Raw genomic sequence first — 12,504 nt, 5'->3', positions numbered from 1 at the left:
TGACTTTATTAGAGCCAGATTAGGGAATCTCAAATCTAAACAACTTAATCTTAACCAAGCCATTTTTGTTCCATATTCAATACCTCTGTTGAATGGCAATAAATCCCTTTATTCCAAGAAACCTATAATGCTACATTCCCATTAGTTCCTGCCTGTTTCTTGAATTCTCTGAATTGGTTTTTCTAACTTATGAAGCATAATATTTATCAAGTGCTTACATCAGTTAAGGTTGTTTTAGGGTAAATTTACCTAGGCACATTATCATCTCACTTTGACTATGTACACAGTAAAGGCAAAGAGGAACCTTTCAGGCCTAGAAGGAAGTTACTAATATATTATGGAGCTGTCCCTGCAGCCTAAGAATGGTTAGATTGGACTATTTTTAAAGACCATATTTGTTCAAAACAGTGAAGTGACATTTCATTGGAAATGCTTCTTCCCAGTTAAGTTTTAGATTTGCCTTCCCCTTTCCCTCCTCATTATTTTGGGACAATGTGTACTTTTGGAACTGCCAAAATTACCTCTTCTGCTCTCATAACATAAAAGATTCTCTGGATGGTAGCTCTTACCCTGTGGACCAGTCCATCGTTTTTCGTGGATGCATGATGGACCCTAATACTACCAAGGGAGTGACTTTTTTTTTTTTAAACAACCCAGTTGAGAGCAAAGTTGATGTTAAAAAATTGACAACATAGGAATAGACTAAGAGTTTTAATTTACAGAGAATATAAAGTAGACTCAAGGGGGGAAATAAAGGCTAAGCTAAAATGGTATATTTTATAGCTTAGAGGTAGATGGCTCGAATGTGGAATATATGCTCTGTTGGATAGTAGAGAAAAGGGAGAGAGAAGACTGATATGAAATACCAACAGCGGACACAACCATTGATGGGAATGAAGTCCTTGGAGGAGCCAGTGTGGACAATGATTTCAGTGCCCCATCTGTACTGTGGGACCTTCCCGTTGTCAAGGTGGAGGACCTCCTGAAGGTCTGTGGGTCTTCTTTTGCCTGAAGGTCTTCTCTGTAGGCTGGGAAAGTGCATGACTCCTGCAGACTTCAAGTGCCAAAGAATTAACACCCTGGCCTCCCACCCCTAAAGCCATCTTAACCAATGGCTGATAAACATCCCAGCTCCATCCCCTCATGGGTGAGACAATCCTGAGGTATGTTTCTACATCTTTTGTAAGCCACTCTTTCTTCCTGTGCATCACGTCCACACTCCCACCCAGTGTTTCCTAAATCTTCCAAATAAACTGTTTGGTCTTGAATCCTTAACTCAAGTCCTGCTTTTGGGGGAAAGCTCACTTAGGCAGGCGGGTTCAAAAGTGGTAAAAGCCATCATGGGATTTTAAAATTATTTTTCAGAATTGAACCTATGTACTATTTTATTGGATGTCTTCTTGTACTGCTAAGGATTGTTCTTCTCCATATTCTCTATGCTCAATTTGATGGTTCAGGATATTTTCTTTTAGAGGAAAGAATAAGAGGAGTCTTTTGACAGTGATGGGTAGTTGGTTTATAAAATCCATTTTCATTCTGGTTTTCTTGTCAGTATTTCTGATAAATTCTCAACTTTTTCACTCTATGCCTTAATTATGATGACTGATCTTACTTTGGCAGTGAACCTTCCCGATTAGGATGCAGAGCTGGTTTATTTTATTACTTCTACTTGCACTGGATTCTCTAATTGTATCTAGACCTGGAACTTCCAGAGACACTTTCTTTTGTTAGAAAGGAATCCTGTTTAAATGGGAATATAAGGTGAAAATGTTTTGCTAAAAATTATTCAAGTGATATTGATGACATTGGAAAAATGTTCAAATACAATATTTAAAATTAACTCATATATATCTTGCACATTTTGGTTTCTAATACCTTCACCTATAGGAAATGGCAGTCTAATATTTAATCTGATTTTCAAAAAGATCAATTAAATCTCTGGGAATCATTCCATCACTGACATGGTTTGTATTACAAAGCTGAGATTCATAATTTAGGTCTTGAATGAAAGAGTGGTTGCTAAGATTTCATCTTGAGTTAAATCTGAGTTTGATTCTCAGATCTTCTTTTTCCTTGTCCTGTTTTTTGTAGTAAGGCTCCTTTTAGTCTTTATTTTATATTTGAAATCTGTACGTCAATATTAGCTTCTTCAAAGAGAAGGTGGAAAGGTGGCCAAGTTAGTATTTTTTAGTTCTTAAAAACAAAAATGATTTAGGCCATACAGAATGGTGCTCTTTGAGAAGTTTTATTGCAGAGAATGCAGGAAGAAAATACACTACACTTTCTACCCTCTGCCTCCACATTTTAATGATAGACATTGGGAAAATCTGACTCAGTGTTTCTAGATTCTTATTATAAATTATGCAGGCATAAGACTGTTTTAAAACACCACAAAGGAGAAAGTAGAATTTTTAGTGTGTCTGCATCACTGTCCCATAAAGAGATTAGCATTGATTGATTCAACATCTTACCCATAAATATAAACAGTTAAAATATTTAAGTGGATCAATTTTCCTCAGGTTTGAGGTCCAGCATTTTAAAAGTCTTCTAACTTTAACTGGGTATTTTCCTAAATAGAAAGCTTTTGGTAGCAGTTAATCGTAAGAAAATGTTTATTTTTGTGTCCACTTTTAACCTTTTAAGCTTCATTACTTGGCATTATTAATTAGCATAAAGTATAACAGACTTTCTCTGCTAGACTTTTGTTTGTGTTCAAGTAGAACATATTTATCATCCTAAGTAAAATAGCTACTCTGAGGTGATGCACTGATTTAGAGGCTATTGGAAGTTATAGAGTATTGATCACTAGAGGGTGATGTTGTCATCATTTAATTCAATGACTATTCACTCTGTAGAAGCTGCTGTACTCCAAGCCGTGGCAGATCGGAAGATGAGTGAGCCATGGTTTGCCCTCAGAGAGCTTATAGTCCATTGAGGGAGACAGGACAAGTACAGATGGAAATATGCTAATGGCCCAAAAGGAAGATGGTGTGAGAGTCCAAGGCAGGCAAGGGAACATCTAGTTGAGGGATCAGGAAAGGTTTCATGGAGGAGGTGGGATTTGTGATGGACCTTGGAAGACTGGAAGAACGTCAGTCGGTGGAGATGGGATGGTGTGGGTATTCCAGTCAGAGAGAGCAAAGGCAAGAAGGTCAGGCTGGGGGGATGTATTTGAAAATGCTGAGCGAGTGTATTGTGGTTGGTGTGTTGGATGTGCATGGTGGAAGCCTGGGAGGTAAGGTTGGGAGGGTAAGGTGGGACCATATTGTGTGTAGAGAGTTCTAACTTTAACTGAGTTTGGCCCACATGGGCAGTGGGGAGGTTTGAGCAGCCTTTGGCAAGCACTCTGTTAGGTAGATTAGGGAGGGAAGGGAGTGGAATGGAAGGAGGGCGCCCAGCTAGAAAGCTACCGACAGAGCCCGAGAGGGGTGATGATGGTTTTGCTTAATACAGATGGAAAGGACAGTAGCCTGCTAATTTTTTTTTTTTTTTTTGGCCACGCCAGGATGGGATCTTAGCTCCCTGACCAGGATCTAACCCATGCCCCCTGCAGTGGAAACACAGAGCTCTAACCACTGGACCGCCAGGGAATTCCCTCCTTGTCCCCTTTCCGTTGCTTTCAACTCTGCAGCCAGAAGGATCCTGTTGAAATGCCACTCCTCTGCTTAAAGCTTCTGTGGTCTCCCAGTCTAACCCCTGGTTACCTGCCTGCCCCCATATCCTTCTTGCAATCCCATTTATTCATTCTACTTCAACTACATTGGGCTCATCACTGGTCCTCAAATCTGCCAGCGCACTCTCACCTCAGGGCCTTTGCACTTGCCATTCCCGTGTGAGGAATGCTCTCTCCCACATCCTCTCCCTTCCTTCAGGGTATTCCTCAAGTGGTCCCTTTTCAATGAGGCCTTGCTTGGCCACCATATTTAAAAATTTCTACCTTTCTCTCCTTTGTTTTTCTCCTTAGCACTCATCACTATGTAGTATACTTTGTATTTTACTTATCTTATTTATAGTCTCAGTAGTGAGAAAGTAAGCTCCATGAAGGCAAGGAATTTTTGTCTGTCATGTTCCCTGATAAATCCCCACCATCTAGTAGATACTCAGTAAATATTTGAAGAATGAATTATGGAATGATGAGGAGGGAAGGAAGAGTTTGTGTCTATAGAATGTGGCAACTGCTACGGGAATAATGGGGAGGGAGGTACCAAAGTCGGTTTCAGGGTTTCAACCTCAGATGATGGAGAGAGGAATAGAGGGGCAGGGGGAATAAATTCTGAATTTGAGTTGCCTAAGAACAAAGAACCATTGCATGTGGCTCTTTGCTAGGTGTTTTAAAAACTGGTATAGCATGGAATATGTTAGAGGCAATACTTGACTCAGCAAAGAGAGATCACCAAAAGCCACGTGCCTGGGACATGCCATCTTAGCCTCTTGTGTTTTGCCTTTGCTCTTTTGTTGAATTGCACTTTAGCTTTAGGTTTGCAGCTTCTATTGAAAGCTGTTGCTTGAATTCCCCATATTTGCCATAAGAGCATTGCTCAGTGTCCTTTATATAAAACCCTATTTCTTGAGAACAGAGTTCTCACACTTAGCCTACTAGGAAGCACCATGGGGGCTTCTGAAAACCCAGAGTGCTGGACCCCAGCCCAGAGTGTCTGGTTCAGGAAGCCTGAGGTGTGGCCTGAGAATATGCATTTTAACAGGTTCCCAGGTGATACTGGTGCTGATGGTCCAAGAACAACACTGTGAGAATCACTGCTCTAGAACATAGTTAAGAAAAGCATTGTTTTCCATAAGGAAATTAGAATGTTTCTGCTAGTGATGATTATACAACTTTCTGCTTTGGTGGCCAGGAAACTGAGGGTCAAATTTGAAGCCCAGGAAGAATCTCATAGAAATATTTAATTCTTTTCTCTGGCTTTGATGTTCTGCTCTATTTACATCTTCTCTATTTCTTTTTTTTCAAGGAAATATGAATTTCTTTTTCTGTTTTTAATTGAAGTATTGATATAGTTGATTTACAATATTACATTAGTTTTGTGTGTGCAATATAGTGATTCAATATCTTTATAGATTATACTCCATTTAAAGTTATTACAAAATAATAGCTATATTTCCCTGTGCTGCATAATATATCCTTGTTGCTTATTTATTTTATACACAGTAGTTTGTATCTCTTACTCCCATATACCTATTTTGCCCCTGCCCCCTTTCCTATTCCCATTGGTAACCAGTGGTTTGTTCTCTGTATCTGCGAGTCTGTTTCTGTTTTGCTATATGCATTTTTTTGTTTTACTCTTTAGAGTCCACATATAAGTGATTACAGAGTATTTGTCTTTCTCCATCTGACTTATTTTACTAAGAATAATACCCTCTAGGTCCATCCATGTTGTTGCAAATGGCAGAATCTCATTCTTTTTTATGGCTGAGTAGTGTTCCATTGTAAACATATGCCACATCTTCTTTATCCATTCATCTCATCTTCTCTATATCTATTTCTTTGTTTCATTTCTCTTTTACATTTATTTTGTTATACCTTCAGCTTAAGAGGCAACATGTAGATGGTAACAGGCATGGCAAAGAATTGCTAAACAAGAAAACACTTTTCAAATACTCAGGGCAAATTAACTGTGGGACTACTACTCATCAGAGTAATGTCTACTTAGAAATATATATAAATACTCATTAGATTTAAACAAGCAGGATTGTACTGTGGCCAGTAACCACTAATAATGTATTTTGGGCCCCAGTGGCCGCTGTTTCTGTCCACTGTTGGCAGGTAAGTGGTTCAGGAGCTCTGTGTGCTCACCCAGAGGTGACTGTGGTGTGCCAGGGTCATTCAGTTCCTTCTGCTCTTTTATTGGCAAACAGGGAATGCCATTTGTCAGTATGCTGTGGGGTGGGGGAAGAAACTGGAATACTTTAATGGGGACTTGTGATTGGGGAACCCAGGGACATCATTAGTTCCAAAGAAAATGGGCAGGAAATGGGGGCACTTGGGGTCCTGTGTTGTCCATGTTACATACGAAGAGCAACTTTGGTTTTGCTTTTACAGGAAGACGTGACTAAAAGTAGTTTGGTGCTCCTTTGTAATACACATCGTAAAGTTGTATCTGCTATATGTCCATGAAATATACAGGAGGGTGCAAGGTTTACAGGCCATAAAGGAGGTTATTGAGGTTTTCACTGCATGGTGATGGTATGTTTCCACCAGCTTTTTGATGCATCTGAAGGTTTAAAAGTATATAAATAATAAGAACTAAAAGATTGGAGGTAAAGGAAATTTTGTGGAGAGATGTTAAAGAAAGCGATTCCAGGATTTTAATTTATGGAGGTGACTGAGTGATGGTATGGAGAGGTCAATGCCATTGAAAGAAGAATTTATTACTTACATTTCTCCCAAGAGAAGGGGGCATACCATGCCATATGGGGCCACAGGGGAAGCACCAGGTTCTGGTCAGGAAACAAAAGACAGGAGTGAGGGGAAAGCCAAGGCCAGAGCCCTTACTGGGGTTTCCATGGGAAAGACAAGGCAGGACAGAGTAAACAGCTTACCACTGTCTAGTCTGAGTGATTCCAGCAGACTCTGGGCTGTAGGGCTGGTTTCTAGTTGTCTGGGTAGTTTAGGGCAGAGGAAATACTGGCTTGGCGTGTGAGAGTTAGATAACAAGGTGGCTGATCATATAAACTCAGGATTGGTTGGCTTCCATATAAAAGATGTGCTCCCAGCTGAGCCCTTGCTATATCTAAGCACTGGTAGTCCAGTCTCTCCCCAGCCAGCAAGCTTTTTAAGATGTCAAAACATTATAAAATACAGGGAAAAAGTGATTAATATAAAGCTGATGGGAAAAAAGAAGCTTCTGTATTACAGCCAGAGGTACATTCCTACCTGGCCCGATTCCACTATAATTATTATATGGAACTCCCACTGCCTTTCTTTCCACCACTTTCCCTCTCCCCATACTCTGGAGGGCCTTTCCCAAGCCCTTGAGGTAGAGGCTTAGGTTCAGCCCTGTATTTTGGCATCATGTTATTTTATAAAGATCTCCACATTCTGCATAACAATGACCCCCCACTCTGGTGCTTCCATTTTTACCCATGGTCTCCTTGTCTTTGCCCAATGGTAATTCTGTGCCTGGTTTGACTTAGTTCACTTAAGCCACCTTTCTTTGCTTGTTCTGTTGATATTTCCCTCAAATTTTACTTTGATTTAAGAAATTGGCATTACCTAAGACTTTCAGGAAAGGACTAGACTGGTTCCCAAGTATCATTCTAATTATTGAGATAGATGGCTGGCACTGTCTATCTTAAGAAAATTTCTTTGCTTCTTTTCCTCTTTCACAAATATCTTTATTAAGCAACTACTACAGGGTGAAGAATTCAGGATACATATATGAAAAGTTACAGTCCTTGCCTCAAAGGGAGCTAGAAAGGAAAATAGGCATAATAAAATGTAAGTCTTAAAATGGAGGTATATACCTTCTGAGGAAGTTGAAGAAAAAGGAGGAAGGAATTCCTAAGTTAGCAGCCTGAGTCAGGGAAGACTTCTCTAGGAGGATGACATATTGCTGCATCTTTTTAAATTTGAAGTTTTTTTTTGGTGGGGGGGTGGTGGAATATAAAAGCAATGCGTGTTCATGGTTGAAAATTTAGAAAGTATTTAAAAATATAAAAAATAAAATAAAGGTGAATTCCAACCTCATCCCTGAACATAAATAATTAAATTTTTTTATAATAAAAAAGTATATTTTGAAACTGGACAGAGGTGGTGATTGCATACCATTGTGAATGTACTAAATGTCACTGAATTGTTGACTTTAAAATGGTTAAATTTATGTTATGTGAACTTCACCTCAAAAAATTATTTTTAAAAAGATGTTTATTTTAATTTAAACATAAGGAAAATAAACTGAATGGGCACTAAACTGCAGATAAATTCTTTTTTTTTCCTCCCACAAGAAGAGATATTATTTCCAAAAATATCTATGTCAGGAAAATTATAAAAAGTATTAATAGGAGTCAGTATGTTTGGTTGGTACTTAACGTTTATAATTTATACCTGGGTATAAATACAAGTTTCCAGGTAATAAAATCTAGTCAACAACTTTATAGTAATAATAATTCATCTGTTTTGTATAATAAGAAACCAAACACTACCCCTCATCCCACTCTCAGTTTAAATTAAAAACATGCTATACTCCAATAAGAATTTAAAAAATAAATAAAAGTAACCACCACCTCCCCAAATCCATAGAACCATACATGAACAGAAAAGTTAATTTTATTAATTGCTAATTTATTTTTTTAAAAAATGGATGACTGGGACTTCCCTGGTGGCGCAGTGGTTAAGAATCTGCCTGCCAATGCAGGGGACACGGGTTCAACCCCTGGTCTGGGAAGATCCCACATGCCGCGGAGCAACTCAGCCCATGCACCACAACTACTGAGCCTGTGCTCTAGAGCCCGCGAGCCACAACTACTGAGCCCATGTGCCACATCTACAGAAGCCCGCGCACCACAACTACTGAGCCTGTGTGATGCAACTATGGAAGCCCGCACCCATAGAGCCCGTGCTCCACAACAAGAGAAGCCACCACAGTAAGAAGCCTGCGCACCACACGGAAGAGTAGCCTCCGCTCACCACAACTAGAGAAAGCCTGCATGCAGCAACGAAGACCCAACATGGCCAAAAATAAATTTAAAAATTTAAGATAAATAAAAATAAAAATAAATTAAAAAATGGATGACAAAAGAACAAGACTGAAAGCTTATGTCTACTTTAAAAGGGCTCTGTAGAAGAACTTAAAGTGGATGTGGACATAAGATATCAGCAGGTAAAAACAAATACAAACAACATATTGTGGGGAAGGAATTTTCTTGCAACCAGAAAAATATCAGAAAATAAATGGAAAGTTAAAAAATATGCTAGAGCAGAAGCAAGAAGAACTACAGTCTTGCAGCCTGTGGAACAAAAACCACATTCACAGAAAGATAGACAAGATGAAAAGGCAGAGGACTATGTACCAGATGAAGGAACAAGATAAAACCCCAGAAAAACAACTAAATGAAGTGGAGATAGGCAACCTTCCAGAAAAATATTTCAGAATAATGATAGTGAAGATGATCCAGGACCTCGGAAAAAGAATGGAGGCAAAGATCGAGAAGATGCAAGAAATGTTTAACAAAGACCTAGAAGAATTAAAGAACAAACAAACAGAGATGAACAATACAATAACTGAAATGAAAACTGCACTGGAAAGAATCAATAGCAGAATAACTGAGGCAGAAGAACGGATAAGTGACCTGGAAGACAGAATGGTGGAATTCATTGCTGCAGAATAGAATAAAGAAAAAAGAATGAAAAGAAATGAAGACAGCCTAAGAGACCTCTGGGATAACATTAAAGGCAACAGCATTCACATTATAGGGGTGCCAGAAGGAGAAGAGAGAGAGAAAGGACCCAAGAAAATACTTGAAGAGATCATAGTCAAAAACTTCCCTAACATGGGAAAGGAAATAGCCACCCAAGTCCAGGAAGCGCAGAGAGTCCCATACAGGATAAACTCAAGGAGAAACACGCCAAGACACATAGTAATCAAATTGGCAAAAATTAAAAACAAAGAAAAAGTATTAAAAGCAGCAAGGGAATAATGACAAATAACATACAAGGGAACTCCCATAAGGTTAACAGCTGATTTCTCAGCAGAAACTCTACAAGCCAGAAGGGAGTGCCATGATATACATAAAGTGATGAAAGGGAAGAACCTACAACCAAGATTACTCTACCCAGCAAGGATCTCATTCAGATTCGATGGAGAAATCAAAAGCTCTACAGACAAGCAAAAGCTAAGAGAATTCAGCACCACCAAACCATCTCTACAACAAATGCTAAAGGAACTTCTCTAAGTGGGAAACACAAGAGAAGAAAAGGTCCTACCAAAACAAATACAAAACAATTAAGAAAATGGTAATAGGAACATACATATCAATAATTACCCTAAATGTGAATGGATTAAATGCTCCAACCAAAAGACACAGGCTTGCTGAATGGATACAAAAACAAGGCCCATATATATGCTGTCTACAAGAGACCCACTTCAGACCTAGGGACACATTCAGACTGAAAGTGAGGGGATGGAAAAAGATATTCCATGCAAATGGAAATCAAAAGAAATCTGGGGTAGCAATACTCATATCAGATAAAATAGACTTTAAAATAAAGAATGTTACAAGAGACAAAGAAGGACACTACATAATGATCAGGGGATGAATCCAAGAGGAAGATATAACAATTTTAAATATATATGCACCCAACATAGGAGCACCTCAATACATAAGGCAACTGCTAACAGCTATAAAATAGGAAACCGACAGTAACACAATAATAGTGGGGAAGTTTAACACCTCACTTACACCAATGGACAGATCATCCAAAATGAAAATAAATAAGGAAACAGAAGCTTTAAATGACACAATAGACCAGATAGATTTAATTGATATTTATAGGACATTCCATCCAAAAACAGCAGATTACACTTTCTTCTCAAGTGCACACGGAACACTCTCCAGGATAGATCACATCTTGGGTCACAAATCAAGCCTTGGTAAATTTAAGAAAATTGAAATCATATCAAGCATCTTTTCTGACCAAAATGCTATGAGATTAGAAATGAATTTCAGGGGAAAAAACGTAAAAAACACAAACACATGGAGGCTAAACAATACATTACTAAATAACCAAGAGATCACTGAAGAATTCAAAGAGGAAATCAAAAAATGCCTAGAGACAAATGACAGTGAAACATGACTATCCAAAACCTATGGGATGCAGCAAAAGCAGTTCTAAGAGGGAAGTTTATAGCTATACAAGCCTACCTCAAGAAACAAGAAAAATCTCAAATAAACGATTAACCTTACACCTAAAGGAACTAGAGAAAGAAGAACAAACAAAACCCAAAGTTAGCAAAAGGAAAGAAATCATGAAGATCAGAGCAGAAATAAATGAAAAAGGAACAAAGAAAACAATAGCAAAGATCAATAAAACTGATAGCTGGTTCTTTGAGAAGATAAATAAAATTGCTAAACCATTAGCCAGACTCATCAAGAAAAAGAGGGAGAGGACTCAAATCAATAAAATTAGAAATGAAAAAGGAGAAGTTACAAAGACACCACAGAAATACAAAGCATCCTAAGAGACTGCTACAAGCAATTCTATGCCAATAAAATGGACAACCTGGAAGAAATGGACAAATTCTTAGAAAGGTATAACTTTCCAAGACTGAACCAGGAAGAAATAGAAAATATGAACAGACCAATTGCAAGCAATGAAATTGAAACTGTGATTAAAAATCTTCCAACAAACAAAAGCCCAGGACCAGATGGCTTCACAGGGGAATTCTATCAAACATTTAGAGAAGAGCTAACACCCATCCTTCTCAAACTCTTCCAAAACTTGGAGAGGAAGGAACACTCCCAAACTCATTCTGTGAGGCCACCATCACCCTGATACCAAAACCAGACAAAGATACTACAAAAAAAGAAAATTACAGACCAATATCACTCATGAATATAGATGCAGAAATCCTCAACAAAATACTAGCAAACAGAATCCAACAACACATTAAAAGGATCATACACCATGACCAAGTGGGATTTATCCCAGGGATGCAAGGATTCTTCAATGTACGCAAATCAATCAATGTGATACACCATATTAACAAATTGAAGAAAAACCATATGATCATCTCAATAGATGCAGAAAAAGCTTTTGACAAAATTCACCACCCATTTATGATAAAAACTCTCCAGAAACTGGGCATAGAGGGAAACTACCTCAACATAATAAAGGCCATATACGAAAACCCCACAGCAAACATCATTCTCAATGGTGAAAAACTGAAAGTGTTTCCTCTAAGATCAGGAACAAGACAAGGATGGCCACTCTCGCCACTACTATTCAACATAGTTTTGGAAGTCTAGCCACGGCAATCAGAGAAGAAAAAGAAATAAAAGGAATACAAATTGGAAAAGAAGAAGTAAAACTGTCACTGTTTGCAGATGACATGCTACTATACATAGGGAATCCTAAAGATGCCACCAGAAAACTACTAGAGCTAATTAATGAATTTGGTAAAGTTGCAGGATACAAAATTAATGCACAAAAATCTCTTGCATTCCTATACACTAATGATGAAAAATGTGAAAGAGAAATTAAGGAAACACTCCCATTTACCATTGCAACAAAAAGAATAAAATACCTAGGTATAAACCTACCTAGGGAGACAAAAGACCTGTATGCAGAAAACTATAGGACACTGATGAAAGAAATTAAAGATGATACCAACAGATGGAGAGATATACCATGTTCTTGGATTGGAAGAATCAATATTGTGAAAATGATTATACTACCCAAAACAATCTACAGATTCAATGCAATCCCTATCAAATTACCAATGGCATTTTTTACGGAATTAGAACAAAAAATCTTAAAATATGTATGGAGAC

The 12,504-nt window shown here is 38.2% G+C and overlaps 1 protein-coding gene across 2 annotated transcripts in view; it reads left to right on the top strand.

The window, feature by feature from the left end:
• The window catches only part of SLCO5A1 (solute carrier organic anion transporter family member 5A1), a 124,409-nt gene that overhangs the window by 56,651 nt on the left and 55,254 nt on the right, over positions 1–12,504 (top strand). The gene's annotated exons all lie outside the window — the stretch shown is intronic.

Source organism: Mesoplodon bidens (genome assembly GCF_964165515.1).
Source record: "Mesoplodon bidens genome assembly, chromosome: 16".
NCBI lineage: Eukaryota > Metazoa > Chordata > Mammalia > Artiodactyla > Ziphiidae > Mesoplodon > Mesoplodon bidens.
The sequence above is the reverse complement of the archived record's forward strand: the minus strand, read 5'-3'. Positions and strand labels throughout refer to the sequence as shown.